Raw genomic sequence first — 12,197 nt, forward strand, 5'->3', positions numbered from 1 at the left:
ATTTCTGACCCTGTTGTTGATGCTAGTGGTGCAGAAATTACACTCTTCAACCTAGCAATAATTGCTGTCAAAAAGCAATTACAGAGTGGAAACATTAAACCTCAGATGTGTACATTGTTTTAATGTTAAAATACTGTCTCATATTAACATTTGTCTGTCTCACATTAATATACTCAGCAAGCAATTTGCCAGGTGTTTTCTTTGAAAACTGTACGGCAATATCAAAGCATTGCTGCTTGTCTAAGTATAACACAGCAACAATGGCTCAGCCAATGGCATGAGTTTGAGCTAGCCAATGGTGAGTGTACTGGAAACCTGTTTGAAAACAGTCATTATTACAGAAGTTTGTGCAAAATGACACCTTAGCCATAACTGCTGTCAAAAAGCATTCAGTTGAAGGGAATCTTGAGGTGTGTAAATTGTTTAAATGTTAAAACACTGACTTACAACTCAGGTTAATATACTAAGTGAGCAATCTGTCAGGTGATTTCTTTGAAAACTGTAGCAATATCAAAACATTGCTGTTTGTTTGAGTATCATAGCACAGCAACAATGGCCCAGCCAATGGTATGAGTTTGGGGCGGAGCTTCCTATTTGGTTGGCCAATGGCAAGTGTCCTGGAAACCTGTTTGAAAACAGTTCTTATTTATCACAGCAGTTCTGTGGTGATGTTGTTGAGGCCATTTAAAAACCTCTGTTTTTCTGTGTTTTTCTGTGATAATACAGCAGCACACAGGTTGTGGTAAATTTAGATCAATAAGGAGGTCACTTCCATAAGTCATGTAACAGAAACACAGCAGTAGAAAACACAACCCTCAGGCTAAAGACAAAATAAAACCTGAACCTCTGACCTCAACAGCAGCACGACATTTTCAATCGCTCCATGTAACCGTAAACTGAGGTCTTCGGTCTTGGGGACAAAAAATTTAATTATGTCCATGGTCAGAACATTAAAAAAAAGGAAGAACAACAAAAAACCCCAGTCTATTTCAGGCCACAAAAAGCAGGACTTTTCCTCTGGCGGGACTGTTGATATACATATATATATATATATAAGATTTGACTTTTCCATATTAGATATAATTTCTATGTACTTTTATTTACACCTCTGTGTTTTGGCATGGTATAGTTTCTGCAAGGGAACTAGAATCAGACTTGAATCAGGTAAAGGAATCAGATTAGGTTTCGCTGTATTGAAAAACAGCTTTTGTGTGTGACTCTCTGGGTGTGTATGAGTGTGTGACATCAATAATTCAGCCTGTTAGCCTGTAGGATTCATAAAATCCTTTAGTTCATTGTGCGAGAGTGAGAGCTCACGTAATATATTCGGAACACCAGCAGAACTGCCTGAGGAATCTCAAAATGAGACTAGACAATGGAAAAAAAAAAAAAAAAAAAAAAAGATAGCGAGAGAAAGAGAGAGACAGAGAGTGTATTCTATTCTCTGAGGTAATAGAAACTCACTTTAGCCAATCAGAGACACAGATTGGAAGTCCAGTCCTGACAAACCAGAGTCATCTCACACCATTACCACCAACCACAGCGGCTCATTCAACCGCATCACACACACACACACACACACACACACACACACACACACACACACACACACACACACACACACACACACACACACACACACACACACACACAAGTTCACACGCTACTAAAAGGAGACATGTATTGTTTTATATAAAGCTAATTATAATTACTATAAATTATTTTTTTTGTACTTTATTCAAACATTTTTAAATTAATATTAACATAATAAAACAGATAAAAATGATATAATACATTTTAATATTACATTTTTAAAAGCGAACGTTTATGTACTGTCACCTATCACCTAAATGTAATTTCTTCAAAACTCAATAAAACAATATTAAAACATTAATATTTTTTTCTTTAAACATTCCATACACATTTATTTATATATTTATATATTTATTTCTTTTTATTGTTTTTAAATATTTTTTTAAATAAAAATAATTATAATTACTATAGACAAACCAAAACTCAATTAAATAGTTTTATTTTAGGGTTTTACATAAAAAATAAAAAAATAACAGAATGCATTTTAATATTATATTATATTATTAATATTCCACAGAGATCTTTTGTTTTATATCAAGCTAATTATGATCATTACAGACAAACCAAAACTTGAACTCTACAAGAACTTTTTAATAATTTTTTAAAAAGTAATTAACATTAAAATAATAAAATATTCTTATGACATAATAGATTTTAATATTACATTCAGATTCCATAAACATATATTTATAATAATTGATATAGAATGTCATATATAATATATATATATATATATATATAAATTTTAGAATGAAGTAATATATTTTAAAAATAATATTAAAATATATTACTTCATATATATATATAAAATAAGGTTTACATTTTGGTTGTGCATAATAATCATAATTAGCTTTAAATTAAAATATAGATGTTTAATAAAATAATATTAAAATATATTACTTCATTCTAAAAAAAAAATATTATATATATAAATTTAGCTCACTTTTGTGTACAGTTTTGTCACACACACAGTCCTGGTTGGAAGCTGATATTTCTGCCAGAGCTGAGCGAGCAGATAGGAAAGGCAGCGAAAGAGAGAGAGAAAGTGAGCGCAAATAAACGAGTGGAAATGAGGAGATTATTTCGCTTTTCGTTGGTTGTTGTATTCCTGCTGTCTGACCTAGATAAGAACGATATGAGTCAATGAAAGAGTGCCATCCGGATGGCACGAGGCACATGTGTGTGCAAATATGTGTGTTAGTAATGCTGTTCATTGGCATAATCTCTGTGATCAATTATTAATGAGAGCCCAATTATCTACATCCTGCCTTTCCCAGCATCCTCTTACTGTAACTCAGGGTGTGTAAGTGAGATAGTCCGCTCATTAAATATGCAGGCCTCTTATAGATTCGTTAAGAACAGAATACAAATCAGCCTCAAATTAGTCTCGCTAAAAGAGGGAGCGAAAGAGCGACGTGTTTAGGATGAGAGGAAATGTGAGGGTTTTCATCGGGTTTATGTAATTTCTCCTCCAATCTTTGATCTTTGACTAATCTTCGGTTTAATAATTGATCCTGCTGCTTTCAAGGCAAGTTCTTTGGCATTGCAGATGTGTTGTGTGTCTCAAAGCTCTGCTTCCCTGCACAGTTATTAGTTTTAAAATCAACTCTTAAAGGAAAAGTTCACCCAAAAAGGCAACATTCCTACAACTCATCCTAATTATATATGACTTTCTTCTTTCAGAAGAATACAATCAGAGTTATATTAAAAAATGTCTTGTCTCTTCCAAGCTTAATAATGGCAGTGAATGGGTGTTGAGATTTTCAAGCCCAAAAATGTGCGTCAATCCATCATGAAAAGTACTCCACACAAATCCGGAGGTTAATAAAGGCCTTTTGAAGTGAATCGATGTGTTTGCGTAAGATAAATGACAATATTTGAAACTTTCGCTATCGTACACACATTCATGAGAAAGTGGCTTTTTTTTGTACTTCTAATTCATGACTGGTGTTTTGTTCTGCTCTCTCCTCTTGTAAATGTGCATTCAACAAATAAGGGAAGCTAGAGATTATGGTTTATAAGTTTTAAATATAGATATTTGTCTTACATGAACACATCAATTTGCTTCAGAAGGCCTTCATTAGCCTCCAGAGCTGTGTGGAGTACTTATTATGATGGATGGATGCACTTTATTGGACTTCAAAATCTCATCACCCATTTGCTACCATTATAAAGCTTGGAAGAGACAGAACATTTTTTTTTATACAATTCTGCATTCGTTTGAAAGAAGAAAGTCATATACACCTAGGATGGCTTGAGGGTGAGTAAATCATGGGGTTTTCATTTTTGGGTGAACTATCCCTTTAAAGAGACAGAGCACCCAAAAATATACATTTTGGACAATTCAGCCAAAAAAGAAAAATCAGGGCAGTGAATGAGTGTTAAATTTTAGTAATATTTCACAATATTACAGATTTTTTTCTGTATTTTTGTTCACACAAATGCAGTCTTGATAAGACTCAAAAGGAATCCCACTAACCCAAACGTTTGAACTGAAGTGCAAATATTGACAGAATGTAAATTTTTGGTTAAAAATTGCATTAAATGCATGCATTTATTTAAATGGAGTAGTTCACTTCTAAAGCAAAAATGTACAGGTGATTTACTCACCCCATTGTATGTCTTTCTTTCATCAGTCGTAAAAAAAAAAACGTTTTTTGAGAAAAGCATATCGGGAATTATTCCGATATAGTCGGAGTTTGAATTTTTAAAATGCAGTTTCAATGCAGCTTCAAGGGTTTTACACAATCCCAGTCGAGAAATAAGGGTCTTATCTAGCCAAACGATCTGTCATTTTCTTAAAAAAAATAAATAAATAAAATAAATAAATAAAAATAAAATTGATATACTTTTAAACCTCAAATGCTTGTCTAGCTCTGCCATTCACATGCGTACTCTGTGCAGTCCTGTTCAAGACAGTTAGGGTATGTCAAAAAAAACGTCTCGGGTTACGTATGTAACCTTAGTTCCCTGAGGACAGGGAACGAGACGCTGCGTCCTGGTTCAGGACACTATGGGAACTGCCTTCAGCATGACCGGTTCTGAAACAAGGTATAGAACAACGACAGTGAACTTGACACTGTCCGGCGCCAGCCTATGACATCATCAACAGGCGCCTGCTAGTATAAAAGCAGGTGCCTGAGAGCACAACACCATCTTTTTGTCGGACGGAGGTCTGTGCAGGGCCCGAGGCATGGCCCTGAGACGCAGCGTCTCGTTCCCTGTCCTCAGGGAACTAAGGTTACATACGTAACCCGAGACGTTCCCTTCCGGAGGGAACTCTACGCTGCGTCCTGGTTCAGGACACTATGGGAACGCTTATACCAACGCCGCCATGCCGAGGGATAGGTGATCAAACTGACTGAATGAGGAGTCAAGAAGGAAATCACCCCTGCATCAGCGAGAGTCGCTGGGGCCCAGTGACCTGCCACGGCTAGCCCGGCTACCTGTGCACACAACTCTCAAGCGTGGAGGCCTAGAGGAAGCCTACTACACTTAGCTCCCTAAGTGAAGGAGCTCATATACGCCCTGACCATAAGGGGCGGAGTTTAGGGAATGGAGGTCTCGGCAGGGCGAACGCCTGCTCTAGGGACCTGACAACATTCAGTTCTACAGGTATAGATGGGGAAGCGGAGCTTCTGGAGAATGGAGGCTTCATAAAAGACTCTCTAAAAGAGAGGAAGCCTGACAACATTCAATCCACTAGCTCTTAGGAGTGGAGGTCTCAAATAACCCTCCAGTGAGGGGAGACCTAGCTACACTCACGCTTGAAAGTACTGAAAGCGGAGCTTCTGGAGAATGGAGGCTTCATAAAAGACTCTCTGAAAGAGAGGAAACCTGACAACATTCCATCCACTAGCTCTTAGGAGTGGAGGTCTCAGATAGCCCTGCAGTGAGGGGAGACCTGGCTACACTCACGCTTGAAAGTACTGAAAGCGGAGCTTCTGGAGAATGGAGGCTTCATAAAAGACTCTCTGAAAGAGAGGAAACCTGACAACATTCCATCCACTTGCTCTTAGGAGTGGAGGTCTCAAATAACCCTGCCGTGAGGGGAGACCTGGCTACACTCACGCCTAGAAGTACTGGAGGCGGAGCCTCTGGAGAACGGTGGCTTCACAGAAGACTCTCTAAAAAGAGAGGAAACCTGACAACGTTCAGTCCACCAGCTCTTAGGAGTGGAGGTCTCACTAGCCCTTCAGTGAGGGGAGACCTGGCTACACTCACGCCCGGAGGAAAAAGCCTATACTCGACACTGGGGGTATTCAGTGAGGCTGCATAGCCTATGCAACCCGAACTACCCGAGTGGAGCTTCTGCTCAGAGGGAATCTACAGAGTGGAGGTCTCATGACCTAACTACACTTGACACTGACGACGGCCTGTGAGGCTGAATAGCCTGTGCAGCAGGCCTGTCTAAGTGGAGATTTCCCGAGGAGTGGAGGCTTCGCCGAAAGGAAGCCTGGCAACACTCTGTGAGTGAGGCTGGCAATGTTCTGCGAGCAGCAGAAGGACTCTAAGAGTGGAGGTCCCAAGACCTACTACACTTCAACACTGCAGGCGTTCATCGAAGCTGAACAGCCTAAACGACAGTACTGCCTGAGTGGAGTCTGGAGAGTGGAGGCTTTCTAAAGAGGGAGCCTAACACACCTCCGTGCTTAGCAAGGAAGAACTCTGAGAGTGGAGGTCTCATGACCTAGCTACACTCTAGCCTTGAAGGTCATCCGTGAGGCTGACTAGCCTGTGCGACAGAAATACCTTCATTTTGGAGCTCTTCTGGAGAGTGAGGCCTGAGGAGGCCCGACACTCAATCCTGCTAGCAGCGCTATCTGGATTGGAGCTGGAAAACTAAAAGGTTTTTGAGAAAAAACAGCTCAGAGAGTGGACACGGAGGAACCCTGCGTGGTCCATGGGAGAAAGGAACCTGCCTTTACGGGAGGGACCTTACCATGAGTATGGATTTTAGTGAAGTGCCTGAATAGTGCACTTACCACTCACGTGGATTTCAGAGAATGCTCAAAGACTTGCGTGAGCAAACACCACAAATGTGGTTTTGAGTAGGTGTCCTAAGCATAGCGAGGATCACCAGATTTGCAGTCTCTAGGCGATAGCGGAGCCTGAAAGCGGAGCTTCTGGAGAGGGGAGGCTTCAGCAGAAAGACTCTCTAAGCGAGAGGAGGCCTACGACGCTCTCCCTAGGAAACTCTTCAGAGTGGAGGCCTCAGGTAAAGCGCTCTAGGCGAGGGGAGGCCTGACTACACTCGACGCTCAAGAAAAGGCAGATACTCACAGTCAGAGCCAATAATGAAAAATCTCATTTATCATCTAGCTCTGTGTAGTGGAGGCTCCGAGACTACATCTCCAAGGAGAGAAGCCTACAACACTAGTTTTTGGTGAGTGGAAGACTGCACTCCCCCAAAAAATAGTCAGCGAGGCACTCATGGGCCTGCCAGCTGCTATAACTGTGAGAGTGAAGGTCTCAGTACTGTTGGCTGTGACAGAGGGAGACCTATTACACTGTGCTATCACTTAGACACCTGTATTAACCCGGGTGATAGCAGAACCCGGAAGCGGAGCTTTCAGTGAGGGAGGCTTTAATGGTTTACAAGCTCTCGAACATAACAAGCCTGACGCCGCTCAACTGAGGAAGCTCTATCGAGTGGAGGCCTTGGAATACACGCCCTCTCATGGAAGGGAGGCCTACTTCCTTTTACACTCAACGCTTGTAGTGACAGGTCCACGGAAAGAGTTCACAAGCTGCCTTAACCTTGTGTTCTCCCGGCCTGTATTTCTGGGAAGTGGAGGCTTAACAGAAACACCTCACATAGAGGAAGCCTAACAACACTCGACCCAGTAAAAAGCTCTTCATGAATGGAGGTCTAAGAATGACCTGCCACATTCAGCGCTAAGAAGTATTATTTTTGTATATCTCTCTTTACAGAGGATTTCACAGAGAGGAGGCCTCCTAGGCCTGCTACACTCAATCCTACTTCAAAGCGGGGCTTTTTAAAGAGAGCGGAGGCTTCAGTAAAACACCTCTCTCTCAGAGAGGGAGCCTTGGCGATGCTCTATTCACCCTAGCACACAAACTCCTAGGAGTGGAGGTCTCACATATGTGTATATGAAAATACACAGGGAAGGTACCTGACCACACTCATGCAAAAAGAGTATTACTCTTAGCAGGGTTTGAGTGAGCGGAGGCTTCGGCAGAGCGATACTCCGCCTGAAGCAGCTTGACAACGCTCAAGAGGGTTATTCTCGTATGTATATGTATGTTGGATCATGTCTATACCAAGCTCACTCTAGCGGAGGTTTCAAAACCTGACAACGCTTAACCCATGAGGGGGTTTCTACGAGTGGAGGTCTCTACACACTGTTTTCTTTTATAAAACGATGGGAGACCTGGCTTTTACATACACATACACGTTTTTTTCTTGAATATTTTATTAAAGTGTCTTTACTGTTCACATACCGGGCCAACAGACGGAGCCTCAGTCTCATCGTTGGCCCAGCCCTGGAGTCAAGGGGAAAAGGGAGGGGCAGGTAGCCCCACACTGGCCTCGTCTCTGGCCCTTGGGCCAGGACGGGCCTGGTTTCCCCCCGGTGTTTAGGTGGAGGCGTGGACCGGCAAGGGATGCAAACCCCCAGGGCTCGGTCCAGATCTTTCAGCAGATCAGCCTGGTGCGCCTCTGCAACACTGCCATCGTGTACAGAGGAGCACCGGCCACTGCCGCATATGTGCCTTTGGAGCCTTCAGGGTCGATGTCCCTCGCTCTGAGAGATAGTTCGCAACCGTCAGCGAGAGACATCGTCACATATCCGCGCTCATGCATTCCCTCGACATCAGCATGATTCACATGCTGATGCCTGTGAATGCGGGCTGAATATGGCCTGTCCCATTCCCTCTCGATCTCTTAAGCAGATCAGGAAGGAATGGGAGGCTCACAGGAGTTGGCTTTGTCATGGCCCGGAAGAAACCGCTCGTCTAGTCTGCCGAGAGCGGCCTCTTCCCTCGCGGGCTTCCACTGCAGATACAAGCGGGCAGCCGCGCGGTCCATAACAGACATCAACTCTTCATATGCGGGGCAGGAAGGCTGCATGGGCTCAAACGAGCTCATATTTGTTCCATTTCAACCTCCTGCTCGCCCTGGCTTGAAGCCAAAAGAGCACTCGCTGCAGAACCGGAGGATGTGAGAGACAACACATCATCCGCTAGCAGCGCATTCTCGTCTCCGGCTGACGTGCGCGAGCGATTAAACACTCTCTCAAACTCGTCAGCCAGCTCCACCTGTGAGCCCCGCAATCTCAGCCGCCGAGCAGCCTCAGCTGTGGCGGGACCGGAGCAGCGTGGGGCAGATGGATGGCCCGATTCCCTCGAGAAAAGGGCCAGACGAGAACGGAGTTTCTTCAAAGTGAAACTCTCACAATGAACGCGCTCCGCTCTTCTAGAGCCGAGCGCGCGTGCTCTTACACCTAAACACACCAAACAAAGGTCGTGTGCGTCATCAAGTGTCAGATTTCTCTGACACGGATCCGCACACTTCCTAACAGTTTTCTTTCTCTAGGCATCGCTGTACTCACTCGTTTAGAACAGAGGACTCTGAAGACAAAAAGATGGTGTTGTGCTCTCAGGCACCTGCTTTTATACTAGCAGGCGCCTGTTGATGATGTCATAGGCTGGCGCCGGACAGTGTCAAGTTCACTGTCGTTGTTCTATACCTTGTTTCAGAACCGGTCATGCTGAAGGCAGTTCCCATAGTGTCCTGAACCAGGACGCAGCGTAGAGTTCCCTCCGGAAGGGAATCTTATTTTCTCCTCCAATAAAATCGCCCTGCATTGCTGTTTTACCATTTTTTTTTAAAGGGCCTTTAACCTTCTTTGCACATTCACTTTGTAAACACTGGATCAGTACTTCTGCAGCAATGTAATACGATTTTGAAGTTGGAGGAGAAAATAAGATGAGAGGGCTAGACAAGACAAGTATTTGAGGTTAAATTTTTTATTTATTTTTTTATAAAAAAAATTGTTCTGCTCGATAAGACCCTTCTTTCACGACTGGGATCGTTTACAGCCCTTTGAAGCTGCACTAAAGCTACATTTTGGAAGCTCAAACTTGTGGGCACCATAGAAGTCCACTATATGTACATTATCTGTCATTTTTTCTTCTGGAAGTGAACTACTCCTTTAAATTGTGCATTTTCATTGGAATCACAAGGGCAAAGAACAATCCAAACACTTTTGCAATCTCAAGAGTGTAATTACAAATGACATAGTGATTGGAAACAAGGTGTTGTGATACTCCATGTGCGTTTGATGGGACATCATACTTCAAAGGAAATGTGAACACCGCGCTTTGCTATAGAAGGCCTTTTTTAACCCTCCAGGGTTGGTGGAGTACTTTTTATGACTTTAAAATTTCAACTGCCATTATAAAGCTTGGAGGAGCCAGAACATTTTTTAATATAACTCCGATTGCACTCGTCTGAAAGAAGAAAGTCATATACACTGATGGCTTGAGGGTGAGTAAATCATGGGGCAATTTTCATTTTTGGGTGAACTATTCTTTTAAAGGGACAATTCTGATGGTCAACCCAAAAATTTAAAACCATTTACTCACCCTCATTCTGTTCCAAACACCTATGACTGTCTTTTCTTTTGTGGAAACTGAAAGAGATGTTTCTCCTTACAATAGAAATGGATGGGGACTGGAGCTGACAACTCCATTAAACACTCCATAATGTAGTTCACAAGACTTCTACACAAGTCTTCTCAAGTTCTAAAATAGCTTTGTGTGAGAAACAGACATGAAACAAAAATTAACATTATTTGCTGAAAGTCTTGATGTAGATTTTACACTTCATTTACATTTGTGTAAATATGATGCATCAAGATGTATAATTTGAGGTCTGACACGAATATTTTCAACAAATTATGTATTACACCATGGTTTGTTTCTCATAAAAAGCTACCATGTGACTTGGAAATGCGTAAATGAGTCATATGTACTACTTTTATAGAGCTTTTGTTATTTTTGGAGCTTGACAGCCCAAGTCCCAATTCACTTACAATGAATGGAAAAAAGCTATTTCACAAAAGAAAGCAAGTCAAACACGTTTGCAATTACATAATAGTACACTACCATTCAACAGTTTGAGGTTAGTAAGATTTAGTTTTTTGGAAATAAATGAACACTTTTCTGCATTAAATGATCAAAAGCGATAGGTAAAGATCTTTATAATGTTACAAAAGATGCTATTTTAAATAAATACTGTTCTTTTGAACTTTCTATTCATCACAGAATCCCTCACAAATAAAAATCTATCAGTTCACGCAAAGACATCAAGCAAATTAGTACGATTTTTAATGTTTTTTTAAAGTCTTTTCTGCTCACCAAGCCTACATTTATTTGACTCAAAGTACAGTGAAAACACAAATTTTTTAAAATATTTTTACTATTAAAAATAACTGTTTTCTATTTGAATATATTTTAATATGTATTTTTTTCCTGTGATTTCGAAGCTGATTTACTTCAGTCACACGATCCTTCAGAAATCATTCTAATATTCAGATTTTCTGCTCAAAAACATTTTTTTATGATTTATTATTTAAATTATTTATTATGTTAAAAACAGCCAAGTAGAATTTTTTTTAGGTTAATAGAAAGTTTAGAAGAACAGCATTTATCTGAAATAGAAATCTTTTGTAAAATTATAAATGTATTTATTGCCTTGATCAATTTACAGCAGCCTTCCTAAAAGTACTTTTTGCCAAAAAATAAATAAATAAATAAAAATTATACTGACTCCATGCTTTTAAATAATGTCACAAAAGCGGTTCATTTCAGATAAATGCTGATCTTTGGATTTTTCTATTTATAAAAGACTCCTAAAAAAAAAGTACTTAACAGTTTTAAATAATAACAATAAAAAAATGTTTCTTAAAAAACAAATCAGCATATTAGAATGATTTCTGAAGGATCATGTGACACTAAAGCCTGGAGTAACGATGCTGAAAATTCAGCTTTGCATCACAGAAATAAATTACATTTTAGAATTTATTCAAATAGAAAACAGTAATTTTAAATTGCAATAATTTTTAATAATATTACAGATTATTTTCTGTATTTTTGATCACATAAATGCAGCCTTGGTGAGCATTAAAGTCTTTCAGACAAATTAAAAATCGTAATGACTCAATTTTTGAACGAAAGTGCAACTGTTAACAGAATGTTAATTTCTGGTTAAAAATTGCATTAAATGCATGCATTATTTCATTGGACCCACCAAGGGCAAAGAAAAACCCAAACACTTTTGCAATCTCAGCAGTGTAACTACAAATTACAGCTGTATTGATTACAAATGGTGTTGTGAAACTTCGTGTGCGTTTAGTGGGACATCGTACTTCATTCAGGAACCTTTTTCCAGGCCGTAACCTAGCAACCTGAATGAAGTACCAATAACCAATCCCCTAAAAAACTTCAAAAGCAACACAACAGCATGCACACACACACACACACAAATCCTGATGCACTAAACCAATAGCGTTTATTTAAAGCAAATTTAAATGAAGCCAATTAACACTTTAACAGGATGTATATGGCATGTGTGTATG

At 40.4% G+C, this 12,197-nt stretch overlaps 1 protein-coding gene across 1 annotated transcript in view; it reads right to left on the minus strand.

Annotated features, from left to right (window-relative positions):
• The window catches only part of fat3a (FAT atypical cadherin 3a), a 167,884-nt gene that overhangs the window by 136,934 nt on the left and 18,753 nt on the right, over window positions 1-12,197 (minus strand). The gene's annotated exons all lie outside the window — the stretch shown is intronic.

Source organism: Garra rufa, chromosome 14 (assembly GCF_049309525.1).
Source record: "Garra rufa chromosome 14, GarRuf1.0, whole genome shotgun sequence".
Classification (NCBI taxonomy): Eukaryota; Metazoa; Chordata; class Actinopteri; order Cypriniformes; family Cyprinidae; genus Garra; species Garra rufa.